Source organism: Mesoplodon densirostris, chromosome 9 (genome assembly GCF_025265405.1).
Source record: "Mesoplodon densirostris isolate mMesDen1 chromosome 9, mMesDen1 primary haplotype, whole genome shotgun sequence".
NCBI lineage: Eukaryota > Metazoa > Chordata > Mammalia > Artiodactyla > Ziphiidae > Mesoplodon > Mesoplodon densirostris.
Genome location: NC_082669.1, coordinates 76,473,220 through 76,487,663, shown reverse-complemented (window position 1 = coordinate 76,487,663; position 14,444 = coordinate 76,473,220). Strand labels below are relative to the sequence as shown.

Here is a 14,444-nt window from a genome sequence, read left to right as displayed (position 1 = left end):
AATGAACATTGTGGTACATGACTCTTTTTGAATTATGGTTTTCTCAGGGTATATGCCCAGTAGTGGGATTGCTGGGTCATATGGTAGTTCTATTTGTAGTTTTTTAAGGAACCTCCATACTGTTCTCCATAGAGGCTGTACCAATTCACATTCCCACCAGCAGTGCAAGAGGGTTCCCTTTTCTCCACACCCTCTCCAGCATTTATTGTTTCTAGATTTTTTGATGATGGCCATTCTGACTGGTGTGAGATGATATCTCATTGTAGCTTTGATTTGCATTTCTCTAATGATTAATGATGTTGAGCATTCTTTCATGTGTTTGTTGGCAGTCTGTATATCTTCTTCGGAGAAATGTCTATTTAGGTCTTCTGCCCATTTTTGGATTGGGTTGTTTGTTTTTTTGATATTGAGCTGCATGAGCTGCTTGTAAATTTTGGAGATTAATCCTTTGTCAGTTGCTTCATTTGCAAATATTTTCTCCCATTCTGAGGTTTGTCTTTTGGTCTTGTTTATGGTTTCCTTTGCTGTGCAAAAGTGTTGCAGTTTCATTAGGGCCCATTTGTTTATTTTTGTTTTTATTTCCATTTCTCTAGGAGCTGGGTCCAAAAGGATCTTGCTGTGATTTATGTCATAGAGTGTTCTGTCTATGTTTTCCTCTAAGAGTTTGATAGTTTCTGGCCTTACATTTAGGTCGTTAATCCATTTTGAGCTTATTTTTGTGTACAGTGTTAGGGAGTGATCTAATCTCATACTTTTACATGTCCCTGTGCAGTTTTCCCAACACCCCTTATTGAAGAGGCTGTCCTTTCTCCACTGTACATTCCTGCCTCCTTTATCAAAGATAAGGTGACCAGGGCCTCCCTGGTGGCGCAGTGGTTAAGAGTCCGCCTGCCGATGCAGGGGATACGGGTTCGTGCCCCGGTCTGGGAGGATCCCATATGCCGCGGAGCGGCTGGGCCCGTGAGCCATGGCCGCTGGGCCTGCGCATCCGGAGCCTGTGCTCCGCAACGGGAGAGGCCACAACAGTGAGAGGCCCGCATACCGCAAAAAGAAAAAAAAAAAAAAGATAAGGTGACCATATGTGCATGGGTTTATCTCTGGGCTTTCTATCCTGTTCCATTGATCTATATTTCTGTTTTTGTGCCAGTACCATACTGTCTTGATTACTGTAGCTTTGCAGTATAGTCTGAAGTCAGGGAACCTGATTCCTCCGGCTCCATTTTTCATTCTCACTATTGCTTTGGCTATTCGGGGTCTTTTGTGTTTCCATACAAATTATGAAAGTTTTTGTTCTAGTTCTGTGAAAAATGCCAGTGGTAGTTTGATGGGGATTGCATTGAATCTGTAGATTGCTTTGGGTAGTAGAGTCATTTTCACAATGTTGATTCTTCCAATCCAAGAACATGCTATATCTCTCCATCTATTTGTATCATCTTTAATTTCTTTCATCAGTGTCTTATAATTTTCTGCATACAGGTCTTTTGTCTCCTTAGGTAGGTTTATTCCTAGATTTTTTTTTTTTTTTTTTTTTTTTTTTTTTTTTTTTTTGCGGTACGCGGGCCTCCCACTGTTGTGGCCTCTCCCGTTGCGGAGCACAGGCTCCAGACGCGCAGGCTCAGTGGCCATGGCTCACGGGCCCAGCCGCTCCAGCCGCTCCGCGGCATGTGGGATCCTCCCAGACCGGGGCACGAACCCGTATCCCCTGCATCGGCAGGCGGACTCTCAACCACTGCACCACCAGGGAAGCCCCCTATTCCTAGATATTTTATTCTTTTTGTTGCAATGGTAAATGGGAGTGTTTTCTTGATTTCACTTTCAGATTTTTCATCATTAGTGTACAGGAATGCCAGAGATTTCTGTGTATTAATTTTGTATCCTGTTAGTTTACCAAATTAATTGATTAGCTCTAGTAGTTTTCTGGTAGCATCTTTAGGATTCTCTATGTATAGTATCATGTCATCTGCAAACAGTGACAGCTTTACTTCTTCTTTTCCGATTTAGATTCCTTTTATTTCCTTTTCCTCTCTGATGGCTGTGGCTAAAACTTCCAAAACTATGTTGAATAAGAGTGGTGAGAGTGGGCAACCTTGTCTTGTTCCTGATCTTGGTGGAAATGCTTTCAGTTTTTCACCATTGAGGACGATGTTGGCTGTGGGTTTGTCATATATGGCCTTTATTATGTTGAGGAAAGTTCCCTCTATGCCTACTTTCTGCAGGGTTTTTATCATAAATGGGTGTTAAATTTTGTCGAAAGCTTTCTCTGCATCTATTGAGATGATCATATGGTTTTTCTCCTTCAATTTGTTAATATGGTGTATCACATTGATTGATTTGCATATATTGAAGAATCCTTGCATTCCTGGAATAAACTCCACTTGATCATGGTGTATGATCCTTTTAATGTGCTGTTGTATTCCGTTTGCTAGTATTTTGTTGAGGATTTTTGCATCTATGTTCATCAGTGATATTGGCCTGTAGTTTTCTTTCTTTGTGACATCCTTGTCTGGTTTTGGTATCAAGGTGATGGTGGCCTCATAGAATGAGTTTGGGAGGGTTCCTCCCTCTGCTATATTTTGGAAGAGTTTGAGAAGGATAGGTGTTAGCTCTTCTCTAAATGCTTGATAGAATTCGCCTGTGAAGCCATCTGGTGCTGGGCTTTTGTTTGTTGGAAGATTTTTCATCACAGTTTCAATTTCAGTTCTTGTGATTGGTCTGTTCATATTTTCTATTTCTTCCTGATTCAGTCTTGGCAGGTTGTGCATTTCTAAGAATTTGTCCATTTCTTCCAGGTTGTCCATTTTATTGGCCTAGAGTTGCTGGTAGTAATCTCTCATGATCTTTTGTATTTCTGCAGTGTCAGTTGTTACTTCTCCTTCTTCATTTCTAATTCTATTGATTTGAGTCTTCTCCCTTTTTTTCTTGATGTGTCTGGCTAATGGTTTATCAATTTTGTTTATCTTCTCAAAGAACCAGCTTTTAGTTTTATTGATCTTTGCTATCATTTCCTTCATTTCTTTTTCATTTCTTTCTGATCTCTTCTTTATGATTTCTTTCCTTCTGCTAACTTTGGTGTTTTTTTGCACTTCTTTCTCTAATTGCTTTAGGTGTAAGGTTTCTGAGATGTTTCCTATTTCTTAAGGTAGGATTGTATTGCTATAAACTTCCCTCTTAGAAGTGCTTTTGCTGCATCCCATAGGTTTTGGGTCATCGTGTCTCCATTGTCATTTGTTTCTAGGTATTTTTTGATTTCCTCTTTCATTTCTTCAGTGATCACTGCGTTATTAAGTAGTGTATTGTTTAGCCTCCATGTATTTGTATTTTTTACAGCTCTTTTCCTGTAATTGATATCTGATCTCATAGCGTTGTGGTCATAAAAGACATTTGATACAATTTCAATTTTCTTAAATTTACCAAGGCTTGATTTGTGACCCAAGATATGGTCTATCCTGGAGAATGTTCCATGAGCACTTGAGAAAAATGTGTATTCTGTTGTTTTTGGATGGAATGTCCTATCAATATCAGTTAAGTCCATCTTGTTTAATGTATCATTTAAAGCTTGTGTTTCCTTATTTATTTTCATTTTGGATCTGTCCATTGGTGAAAGTGGGGTGTTAAAGTCCCCTACTATGATTGTGTTACTGTCGATTTCCCCTTTTATGGCTGTTAGTATTTGCGTTATGTATTGAGGTGCTCCTATGTTAGGTGCATAAATATTTACAATTGTTATATCTTCTTCTTGGATCGATCCCTTGATCATTATATAGTGTCCTTCTTTGTCTCTTCTAATAGTCTTTATTTTAAAGTCTATTTTGTCTGATATGAGAATTGCTACTCCAGCTTTCTTTTGGTTTCCCTTTGCATGGAATACCTTTTTCCATCCCCTCACTTTCAGTCTCTATGTGTCTCTGTGTCTGAAGTGGGTCTCTTGTAGACAGCATATATATGGGTCTTGTTTTTGTATCGATTCAGCCAGTCTGTGTCTTTTGGTGGGAGCATTTAATCCATTTGCATTTAAGGTAATTATCAATATGTATGTTCCTATTCCCATTTTCTTAACTGTTTTGGGTTTGTTATTGTAGGTTTTTTCCTTCACTTGTGTTTCTTGCCTAGAGAGGATCCTTTAGCATTTGTTGTAAAGCTGGTTTGGTGGTGCTGAACTCTCTCAGCTTTTGCTTGTCTGTAAAGGATTTAATTTCTCTGTCAAATCTGAATGAGATCCTTGCTGGGTAGAGTAATCTTGGTTGTAGGTTTTTCTCCTTCATCACTTTAAATATGTCCTGCCAGTCCCTTCTGGCTTGCAGAGTTTCTGCTGCAAGATCAGCTGTTAACCTTATGGGGATTCCCTTGTGTGTTATTTGTTGTTTTTCGCTTGCTGCTTTTAATATGGTTTCTTTGTATTTAATTTTTGATAGTTTGATTAGTATGTTTCTTGGCATGTTTCTCCTTGGATTTGTCCTGTATGGGACTCTCTGTGCTTTCTGGACTTGATTAACTATTTCCTTTCCCATTTTAGGGAAGTTTTCAACTATAATCTCTTCAAATATTTTCTCAGTCCCTTTCTTTTTCTCTTCCTCTGGAACCCCTATAATTCGAATGTTGGTGCGTTTAATGTTGTCCCAGACGTCTCTGAGACTGTCCTCAGTTCTTTTCATTCTTTTTTCTTTATTCTGCTCTGCAGTAGTTATTTCCACTATTTTATTTTCCAGGTCACTTATTCGTTCTTCTGCCTCAGTTATTCTGCTATTGATCCCTTCTGGAGTATTTTTAATTTCATTTATTGTGTTGTTCATCATTGCTTGTTTCATCTTTAGTTCTTCTAGGTCCTCGTTAACTGTTTCTTGCATTTTGTCTATTCTATTTCCAAGATTTTGGATCATCTTTACTATCATTATTCTGAATTCTTTTTCAGGTAGACTGCCTATTTCCTCTTCATTTGTTAGGTCTGGTGGGTTTTTATCTTGCTCCTTCACCTGCTGTGTGTTTTTCTGTCTTCTCATTTTGCTTATCTTACTGTGTTTGGGGTCTCCTTTTTGCAGTCTGCAGGTTCGTAGTTCCCGTTGTTTTTGGTGTCTGTCCCCAGTGGCTAAGGTTGTTTCAGTGGGTTGTGTAGGCTTCCTGTTGGAGGGGACTGGTGCCTGTGTTCTGGTGGATGAGGCTGGATCTTGTCTTTCTGGTGGGCACGTCCACGTCTGGTGGTGTGTTTTGGGGTGTCTATGGACTTATTATGATTTTAGGCAGCCTCTCTGCTATTGGGTGGGGTTGTGTTCTTGTCTTGCTAGTTGTTTGGCATAGGGTGCCCAGCACTGTAGCTTGCTGGTCATTGAGTGAAGCTGAGTGTTGGTGTTGAGATGGAGATCTCTGGGAGATTTTCACCATTCGACATTACGTGGAGCTGGGAGGTCTCTTGTGGACCAGTGTCCTGAAGTTGGCTCTCCCACCTCAGAGGCACAGCACTGACTCCTGGCTGCAGCACCAAGAGCCTTTCATCCACACAGCTCAGAATAAAAGGGAGAAAAAGTAGAAAGAAAGAAAGAAAGGATGGAAGGAAGGAAAGAAGAAAGAAGAGAATAAAATAAAGTAAGATAAAATATAATAACGTTATTAAAATAAGAAATAATTTTTAAGTAGAAAAGAAAACAAAAACGGACGAATAGAACCCTAGGGCAAATGGTGAAAGCAAAGCTATACAGACAAAATCTCACACAGAAGCTACACATACACACTCACAAAAAGACGAAAAGGGGAAAAAATAATAAATCTTGCTCTCAAAGTCCACCTCCTCAATTTGGGATGATTCGTTGTCTATTCAGGTATTCCACAGATGCAGGGTACATCAAGTTGATTTTGGAGATTTAATCCACTGCACTCCTGAGGCTGCTGGGAGAGATTTCCCTTTCTCTTCTTTGTTCGCACAGCTCCCAGGGCTCAGCTTTGGATTTGGCCCCGCCTCTGCATTTAGGTCACCTGAGGGCGTCTGTTATTCGCTCATACAGGACGGGGACAAAGGAGCCGCTGTTTCGCGGGCTCTGGGTCACTCAGGCCGGGGTAAGAGAGGGGTACGGAGTGCGGGGCGAGCCTGCGGCAGCAGAGGCTGGCATGACGTTGCACCAGCCTGAGGCGCGCCGTGCGTCCTCCCGGGGAAATTGTCCCTGGATCCCGGGACCCTGGCAGTGGCGGTCTGCACAGGCTCCCCGGAAGGGAGGTGTGGAGAGTGACCTGTGCACACACACAGGCTTCTTGGTGGCGGCAGCAGCAGCCTTAGAGTCTCATGCCCGTCCCTGGGGTCCGCGTTATTAGTCGCGGCTCGTGCCCGTCTCTGGAGCTCCTTTAAGCAGCGCTCTTAATCCCCTCTCCTCGTGCACCAGGAGACAAAGAGGGAAGAAAAAGTCTCTTGCCACTTCGGCAGGTCCAGACTTTTACCCGGACTCCCTCCTGGCCAGCCGTGGCGCACTAGCCCCTTCAGGCTGTGTTCACGCCGCACCAATCCTCTCCCTGCACTCCAGCTCCCAGCCCCGCCCGCCCCGACGGCCGAACAGACAAGCCTCTCGGGCTGGTGAGTGCCGGGCGGCGGAACAGACAAGCCTCTCAGGCTGGTGAGTGCTGGTCGGCACCGATCCTCTGTGCGGGAATCTCTTCGCTTTGCCCCCCGCACCCCTGTTGCTGCGCTCTCCTTCGCGGCTCCGAAGCTTCCCCCTCTGCCACCCACAGTCTCCACCCGCGAAGGGTCTTCCTAGTGTGTGGAAACCTTTCCTCCTTCACGGCTCCCTCCCACTGGTGCAGGTCCCGTCCCTATTCTTTTGTGTCTGTTTATTCTTTTTTCTTTTGCCCTACCCAGGTACATGGGGAGTTTCTTGCCTTTTGGGAGGTCTGAGGTCTTCTGCCAGCGTTCAGTAGGTGTTCTATAGGAGTTGTTCCACGTGTAGATGAATTTCTGATGTATCTGTGGGGAGGAAGGTGATCTCCGCGTCTTACTCTTCTGCCATCTTCCCCCTCTCTAGTCTCATCTTTTGCATTGCCATTTTTTTCTGTTTCCAAGCTTGAATGTTACTCTCTCAGATATGCCTTCTACAACCACTTTGCCTTTATTATTTTTATCTCAGTCTCTGGTTTATCTTCTTTATAACAGTTACCACAATTAAAAGAGGAAAACTGTGGTAGGATACTCAAGAAGTTGTAAACATTGATTAATTCTAGTATACAGAACTCAGTAACTGAGGTAGGGAAGTAGATTTTCCTCCATAATAGAACCTTTTGTATGTATGCATGTAGTACTTAAAAAAATTTTTTACATTTAGTCAAATTTAAAAATGCCCAGTGTTTATCAGACACTCAGTATCTATTTCACAAATGAATAAAAAACACAATTATCAGATGTTTGCCTCAAGTTTGTTTCTTTAGTTTCGTAGTACCAAATAGGAAAAAAAAATTAGAAGGTAAAAAAATTTACTGGGTCCTAAGGAAGTTGCATTATTTTCCTAGCTTTGAGATTTAAGGCCCTAATTTATGTGTCCAACCCTCTCTGTTGGACTCTTAAATGCTTTGGAGTTTTTCACATTTATAAGAAATAATGTGAGGAATGTCTGCTGTATTTTGGAATATGTCTTTAAAATAAAGCCTTAGAGTGGGGGAAGGATAAATTGGGAGATTGGGATTGGCATATACATGCTACTGTATATAAAATAAGTAACTAATAAGAACCTACTGTATAGCACAGGGAATTCTACTCAATACTCTTAATGGCCTATATGGGAAAAGAGTCAAAAAATGAATGGATATATGTATGTGTATAACTGATTCACTTTGCTGTACACCTGAAACTAACACAACATTGTAAATCAACTACAATAAAAATTGTTTTTAAAAGCCTTAGAAATGGGATTATTAAGGGAGAATGTGAGCTTTTTAATGAATTTTGCCACATTAACAAAATAAAAAGCAGCTGAGATGGTCATTTTGGAATAAAACCTGGGACAGTTTATTGAGGACATCAAAGACAAATCAAAGATTTTTGGAAAGTTTGGAACCTGTAGATTCAGAATTGCAGTATTAATTTTAAAAAGTGGAAAAAAGATGAAGAAATTGTTTGGGGATTGAGTGGAAGAGACTGGTTTTAGAATGTAGGTTTACTTTCACAGTCTCTGTGTGCTCATGATAATTGCTGTAGTTAGTTCTCATCCCCTATAATTACCTATGATATTAAGTTTAATCCCTCTCTAATTCTCACCTAGAGTGTTAAATTTATCCGTAATATGTATCCTGCCAAATCTTCCTCTGTTGTACTGCCAGAATCCTGTTTCCCAAATAAAAATCTGTTCTTCATCTCATGCCCCATTTCAAGTTTTATTGATTCATCAACTTGTGATGCCAGCTTGGCCCCTTCCTGTGGTGTCGCAAGGCAAGCTTCCAAAATCTGGCCCTGTCTCCCTTTCATTGTCTCTCCCTACATTCTGCCTTCAGCCCAACATAACCCTCTTTGGATTGTGGTATTAGTAGCCACACAGAGTTGTGATACTGTAAATGTTCATACCCCAGAAGTGAATGCCTTTATACAGTTTTATTAGAAATCAAACTAGTGATACAGCCTTCAATAATTTTACTAGTAATCAGAAGATCTCAGTGATTTCAAAATAAAACAGGGCAAAGACATTTCTTTTACCCATTCTATGTGTTTCTGTCTTTGCTCAGAGCTCCCTGCTGTATTTTGTGTATCCTCTCCCTACTCAGTTCTTAAAAAAAAATGACCTTCTTTGATAAATTATTCCCTGTCTTTTTTCATTTAGATTTTGCCATGTTATATATGATGATTTTTTTTTCAAATCTTTTTAGTCTTGTTCAAATACTCCCATTTTCTAAAATGAGTTTTCTTAAACTTTAGAATATTCTGGCTGAGTTGAGTTAAAGAGACTAATTCAGCGTTCTCTATTTGACACTTTATTTTGAGAAAAAGTAAATGAAGCAAAATTTTTGGTCTTTTCTTAGCATATGGATATTTTTAAATGCTGAAAATGGAAAGAAAAGACCATTTCAGTTTGATCATCAAACTTCATGAAAATTCTGATTGAGAAAATTAAATGAGTAAGGATTAATAGATATATGCCAACTGTATTCTTTGTTTCCTCCCCCATACGTCACTTCAGGGATTTGTTTGTTATTAGTTTAGGTTTATAATGTGACCTTTGGATATCCCACTTGTGAAAATATTTTTGCACTATTAGCACATCTATTCTTAGCTCAGATGTTTTTAGCACATGTATTTTTAGAACATATACTTTAATATTCTACCATTTTTCTTCTATACTTGTATAGAAACTCAGAATTAAAAAGAAAAATGTAATTGTGTAATGTTAAGTACTTTCTACATTTAAGTCAGTTATTTAATCAATATTGTGACTTTATTTTATACTTTAATTTGGCACATTTGCAAATTTTTTGAAGCAAAGGACAGTTTTTGAATTAAATATTGGTGAGATTGACAGTTCTTAAATACTGTATAAGTAGAGTAAATTTTTGCTCAGTTAATTAATTTACCCATGTACAATTACAATTTAATTGTGCACTGAAGACACACTAGTATATATTCTTCAAAGACTGCTTGTGTTATTGTAAAACAATAGGGATTTCAAAATAAATTGGCTTTTGAAACATGGTAGACTGACTCTTGTAATCTCCCCTTCAAACACATAAAAATGCTGGATAAATTACAACTAAGACGTGGTAAGAAATAGAAAATGAAGCTTCAAAGAAAGGAAGGGACATCTTGCTGACATTACGAGGGAGCTCCATACCAGAAGTGTAAACACTCAAATAGGCACTCTAACAGGAAAGGGGGGTGTAAATATAGGCCCTGATGACTAGGGGCTTAAGTTTTAAATGTCTCATGGAAGTCAAGACATGATTTGTTATATCTGCTCCCTCTTCCTCATTGCTGATTATTTCATGATTGATTGTTGTTTTTACTATCATTTTATTGTGACTCAACTTCAGTGGGTGTTGCTTTTTTTCATAGGAATCCTATGCACCGTGGGTGTGAAAGTGGCAGTATGGAGTGATTATACATTTACTGTTTTCAGGCTACTCAACTGGGACCAGTTACTTACCTTGGATTTCATAGCTATGGATTTTTCCAAACTACTGAGTTAATTTAAATTCAGTGGCTTAAGCTTGGAGTTTCTATCTCACCAGAGAATGATGTACCCTCATCACCTTTTTAAAACAGAGAACAGTTCTTTCAAGCCCATTATTAGAGGACTTACGTCTAAGCATTACTTGTATATTCTCTAAGCTATATCTCCTAGAAGTTCAGATAATAAACTATCAGGAAAAGATTAAATAAAAGGTAGAAACATAGGTTCATAATGAAAAAGAAAACATGAAAAAATGAACAAGGAGAGTTTCAAATTCATGCATCAAAAAATATTGAACATCTATATGTCTGCATTATTCAAGGCACTAGTAATACAGCATTTAAGAAAGCAAATACAAATCTTTGTCCTCTTGGTGCTTAGCTTCTAGTGGTTAGAAGGAACTAAAAGAATTTCTAAAATTGTTTTAAAGAAGAAGTCATTGAAGAAAAATTCGTGCACTGCTTAAATACCAAATGAGCACAACTGAAAAGAGAAAGAATAATGTGATATAACAGCAGTGGCAGTGGTAGTTGTAGTAGCAGCTGCTAACATTTTTGAGCACTTCCTTTATACCAGGTATTGCCCAAAGTATTTTATGGAGTTGGTGTCATTATCATCTTTATTTTACAGATGTGGAAACCAAAGCACAGAGGAGTTAACATTGAGACAGGGTCATGATGCTGTATGGTAGACTTCTTAAGCTGCACACTTAATCATAGCATGTATTTATCAAATATATTTGTCACTATTTTCCATTTTTGTGTTGCTATACATTTGCAGTTAGGTGTTAGTTGGTTCACTGGTGGCAAAATGGCTGATCTAGTCTAAAATTAATTTTGCCTGCTACTTAATAAATCATGCTGTGCTTGCCTTTTTTTATGTAAAAGTGCAGAATTTCATGAATTTAAAAAGAATCATAGAGTGAGTTAGCTCCGATTCCTAAGAAATTAAAGTTACCAAAAAATCAACCACATTTGGTTTAACAGATACCAAGCCTTTCTTTCCTGTAGTTCTGCTCTGTAAGCTAGGTTTAATCATGAAAAACTATTGTTTTGTGACTCTAGATTAATTAATGACTATGCCTCTGTTTAAAATTAGATATCAGATCTTTGTAATTGGGTCTTAAGATCTAGACTGATTTTTAAAAGTTATGTTTCGTGATTGTTTCTTCTAATAAGAGGAACATTTCCCCCTTAGCCGTTTCATTTTTGGGATTTATATTAACAGCCAGAAAAAAAATTGATTGTGGAACATTATTGATCTATTTTGTGCAATTAAAAATTTAACCTAATTTTTTAGCTTATTGGTTGTCATAACTCCCAATTAAAAAAAAATCTTCCCTGCACTTTCAAATTCCCTCAATCAGTCATAATTTTTCCTTATTTTAATATTCCTATCATGCACTTAACCCTTGCTGCTTCATATTCTACTTACGTGTGTGTGTCTTACTTTCATTATTGGATGATCAGCTTCTTTGGAGCAGAGACCCTATTGTGTACACCCTTATTTCTCACCCTCCACCTTCCACTCAAGCTGGAAGTTACTGTCTGGCCCAAAGTGGACAGTTTGAATTGCGAAAGGAGTAAGTTAAAGTGTGCAGATAAAATTTTAGAAGTTGCTCCAGCCCCAGATGTAACAGGTAAGGCGAGGACAGTGAAGTTGTATGACAAGAAAGAGAATAGGAAGAAGAATACTGCACTGTGAACATACCCTGTATCATAAGCTACACTCCTGAAAGGATAGGACTAATTCTCAGGTCATTGGAATGGGTGAATATTTGATAAGTCTCCCCTTTGTAGTGAAGAATAGTTTCTTTGTCTTCATACATTAGCCAACCTGTTCATTTTAGTCGAGATATTTAAGAACCACTATAAAAACAGGATCAGGAGTTTCCCTGATTGAAAAATAAATAGTATTGCAGTGGCTCTTGGTGGGCTGGTCCCTGTAGATTCACTACTATGTCATGTTTCTTTGTCTTCCTGAAAGTACACCCCCTCTTTGATGTTTCTTTGTTAAGTGTTGTGGTTTTTATGGAAATTGAATTGATGATTTGGGAAGAGCCAAGTACATTGTGGTCAAGCCCTTGGCCCACTTGACCTTTCCAGTTCTTGATTCTCGGTGAGTTCTTCATTCTAAAGAAATTGGGTCACCTCAACAATACCTTCCCCTCCAAGTTGATATCAGTAGGCCAGACTAATGAAATCATTATGCCTGGGGCTTTCATCTGTATCTTTCTAAACCTTCAGATTGAAAACTACCATATCTTCTAACTAAATTTTAGAATGCATTCAACTGTTGAATGCCTAGTTTTCCTTTTTCCCCTCTACTATTTTGTCTGTTTTCCCCCTGTCACTTCCTCATTGCCTTCCCTTATCCATTAGCTGGCTCCTTTCTGTCTGTTGTCTTCTACTTGGGTCCTCTCTATCCTCTTGCCTTCTCTCATCTCAATGGCTCTGGCTATTTCGAGAACATTGATGCATTTCTTTGTTCATGCTTACATCTTATCTGTCTTTCCACAAAACATATTTTTTCTCTATTTCCTATCTTTAATTGTCTTTAGAATCCACATTGATTGAATGCTTTTCTTTTCTCATTGTCTTATCCTCTGTATTCAACTTATGTAAAAAATAAAATAAAATACATCACTGATGGTTAAATGAATTCTGGCTCCAATAGGACAAAACAAGAATTCTGGTCAATTTCCTTCCTCCAGTCTCTACCCTGAATAGCATGATCTCTTTGTTTTTTCATTACTGTTTAGTTCTTTTCTTACATTGTACATACCACATAAGGTTGCTAGTATCTCTAATCAGGTCCTTTGATGAGAAGTTCTAGTAAAGTGATCTGTCCTTGCAAAACATCACAGGACCTCAAGAATTTTGTTTAGTGCTTGTGATTCTCTATGTGAAAGCATTGCTTATAGTGTCCTGGGGTACTAGAACAGTGTTCTACCCAGCAGGAGGGATGGTTATTATGTACTGTCTGGCACACACTGCTATTCTACAAATATCAGCTTCTGCTGATGTTCATAATGATGGTGACAGTGTGGGTGAGTGTTTTGAAGGCAAAAGGACAGAAGTAGGAGGAGAACAGAGACACCAGTAATGAGGTGGGGGTACCGGGAGAGCGTGAGTCAGGAAGAAATAGCTGCTGAGACAGATGGATTATAACATGTGTTAGTTTATCTTCATTCACCAGCCTCTGGGTTTTAAAAGGAACCAATAGTACCACATCAAAGTTGTCCACATCCAACCATCCAGATGACTCATTCTCCCCTGCTTCATTCCATGCGGCTATCGGAGGACTGATGCTCCTCCACTCTGTCACCTTCAGTCATCCATCTCGTGTGGGCTGGGGGCAGGGAGGGAGCTAAAGGATAGTTAGGTGAAAATAGGATGAAGACTTAATTAAAGTTTCTGAATGCCTGCCAGATTTAATCTAATTCTCACAACTTTCTGACACCGACATTCTATTAGATCCACACACCAGAGGACACAGTGATGCAGCCACATCCTGCCCTTCTTTTCTTATGTCATTGCCCTTTTGGGTATGCCTCATCTAGGTCAGATTCCAACCCCAGGAAAGGCTCCATCTTCTTTCCGAGCCTAGTACTTTTTTAAAAAAACAAATTTTCCTGATGTTTTACCCACTCTATTGAAAAGCAAGCAAACAAACCAACAAAACACTACTTTTGTTGTTGTTTGTTTCTTCATTTTACTGAAGACAAGTGAAAGGAAGATTCCAATCTAGATGCATGGCAAATGTCTTGCATTTCTGTTGCATCCCAGCATGATTGTTGCCATGCTTATGGTGTATGATTGCAGATAGCATTGTAGTGCTGTGCATTAGGAATTGGGAGTGACTACTTGCACAATAGTATGTATGTTACTGAGTGAAAAGGGTGGTAAGTAAATGGAGGATCTTTGGAGTACAGATTTATCATTCTCTTGATCCACCATCCAAATTCATTTTTAAATTGAATTCAGGTTAATGATGATTGAAAGTTTTTAAAAACATAAGTCACCTTTGACTGGTTTCATTTTCTATCACTAATGTAAGTGAGGGACTTTTTTTTTTGTCTTTTTTGTTTTAAAATAATAGAAGAAAAAAGGAACAGGGAATTAAAAGACTGAAAGAGAAACAGCATGTTGGAAATAGGCAAACATAAGTATTCAAAAAGATAGGACATTAATTTTTTCCTATAGCTAGAGTTGGGAGAGTAAGGTATGAAAAACATATCATTCAATGTCCTCAGTATATCCCGCTGTGGTAATGTCACTATAATTGGGGTAACAAAAAAATTTAATTTTACTATTTTAC

General features: G+C 38.8%; 1 protein-coding gene across 2 annotated transcripts in view; it reads left to right on the top strand.

Moving 5' to 3' along the window:
- Nucleotides 1-14,444, top strand: part of DOCK4 (dedicator of cytokinesis 4) — a 498,051-nt gene that overhangs the window by 297,879 nt on the left and 185,728 nt on the right. The gene's annotated exons all lie outside the window — the stretch shown is intronic.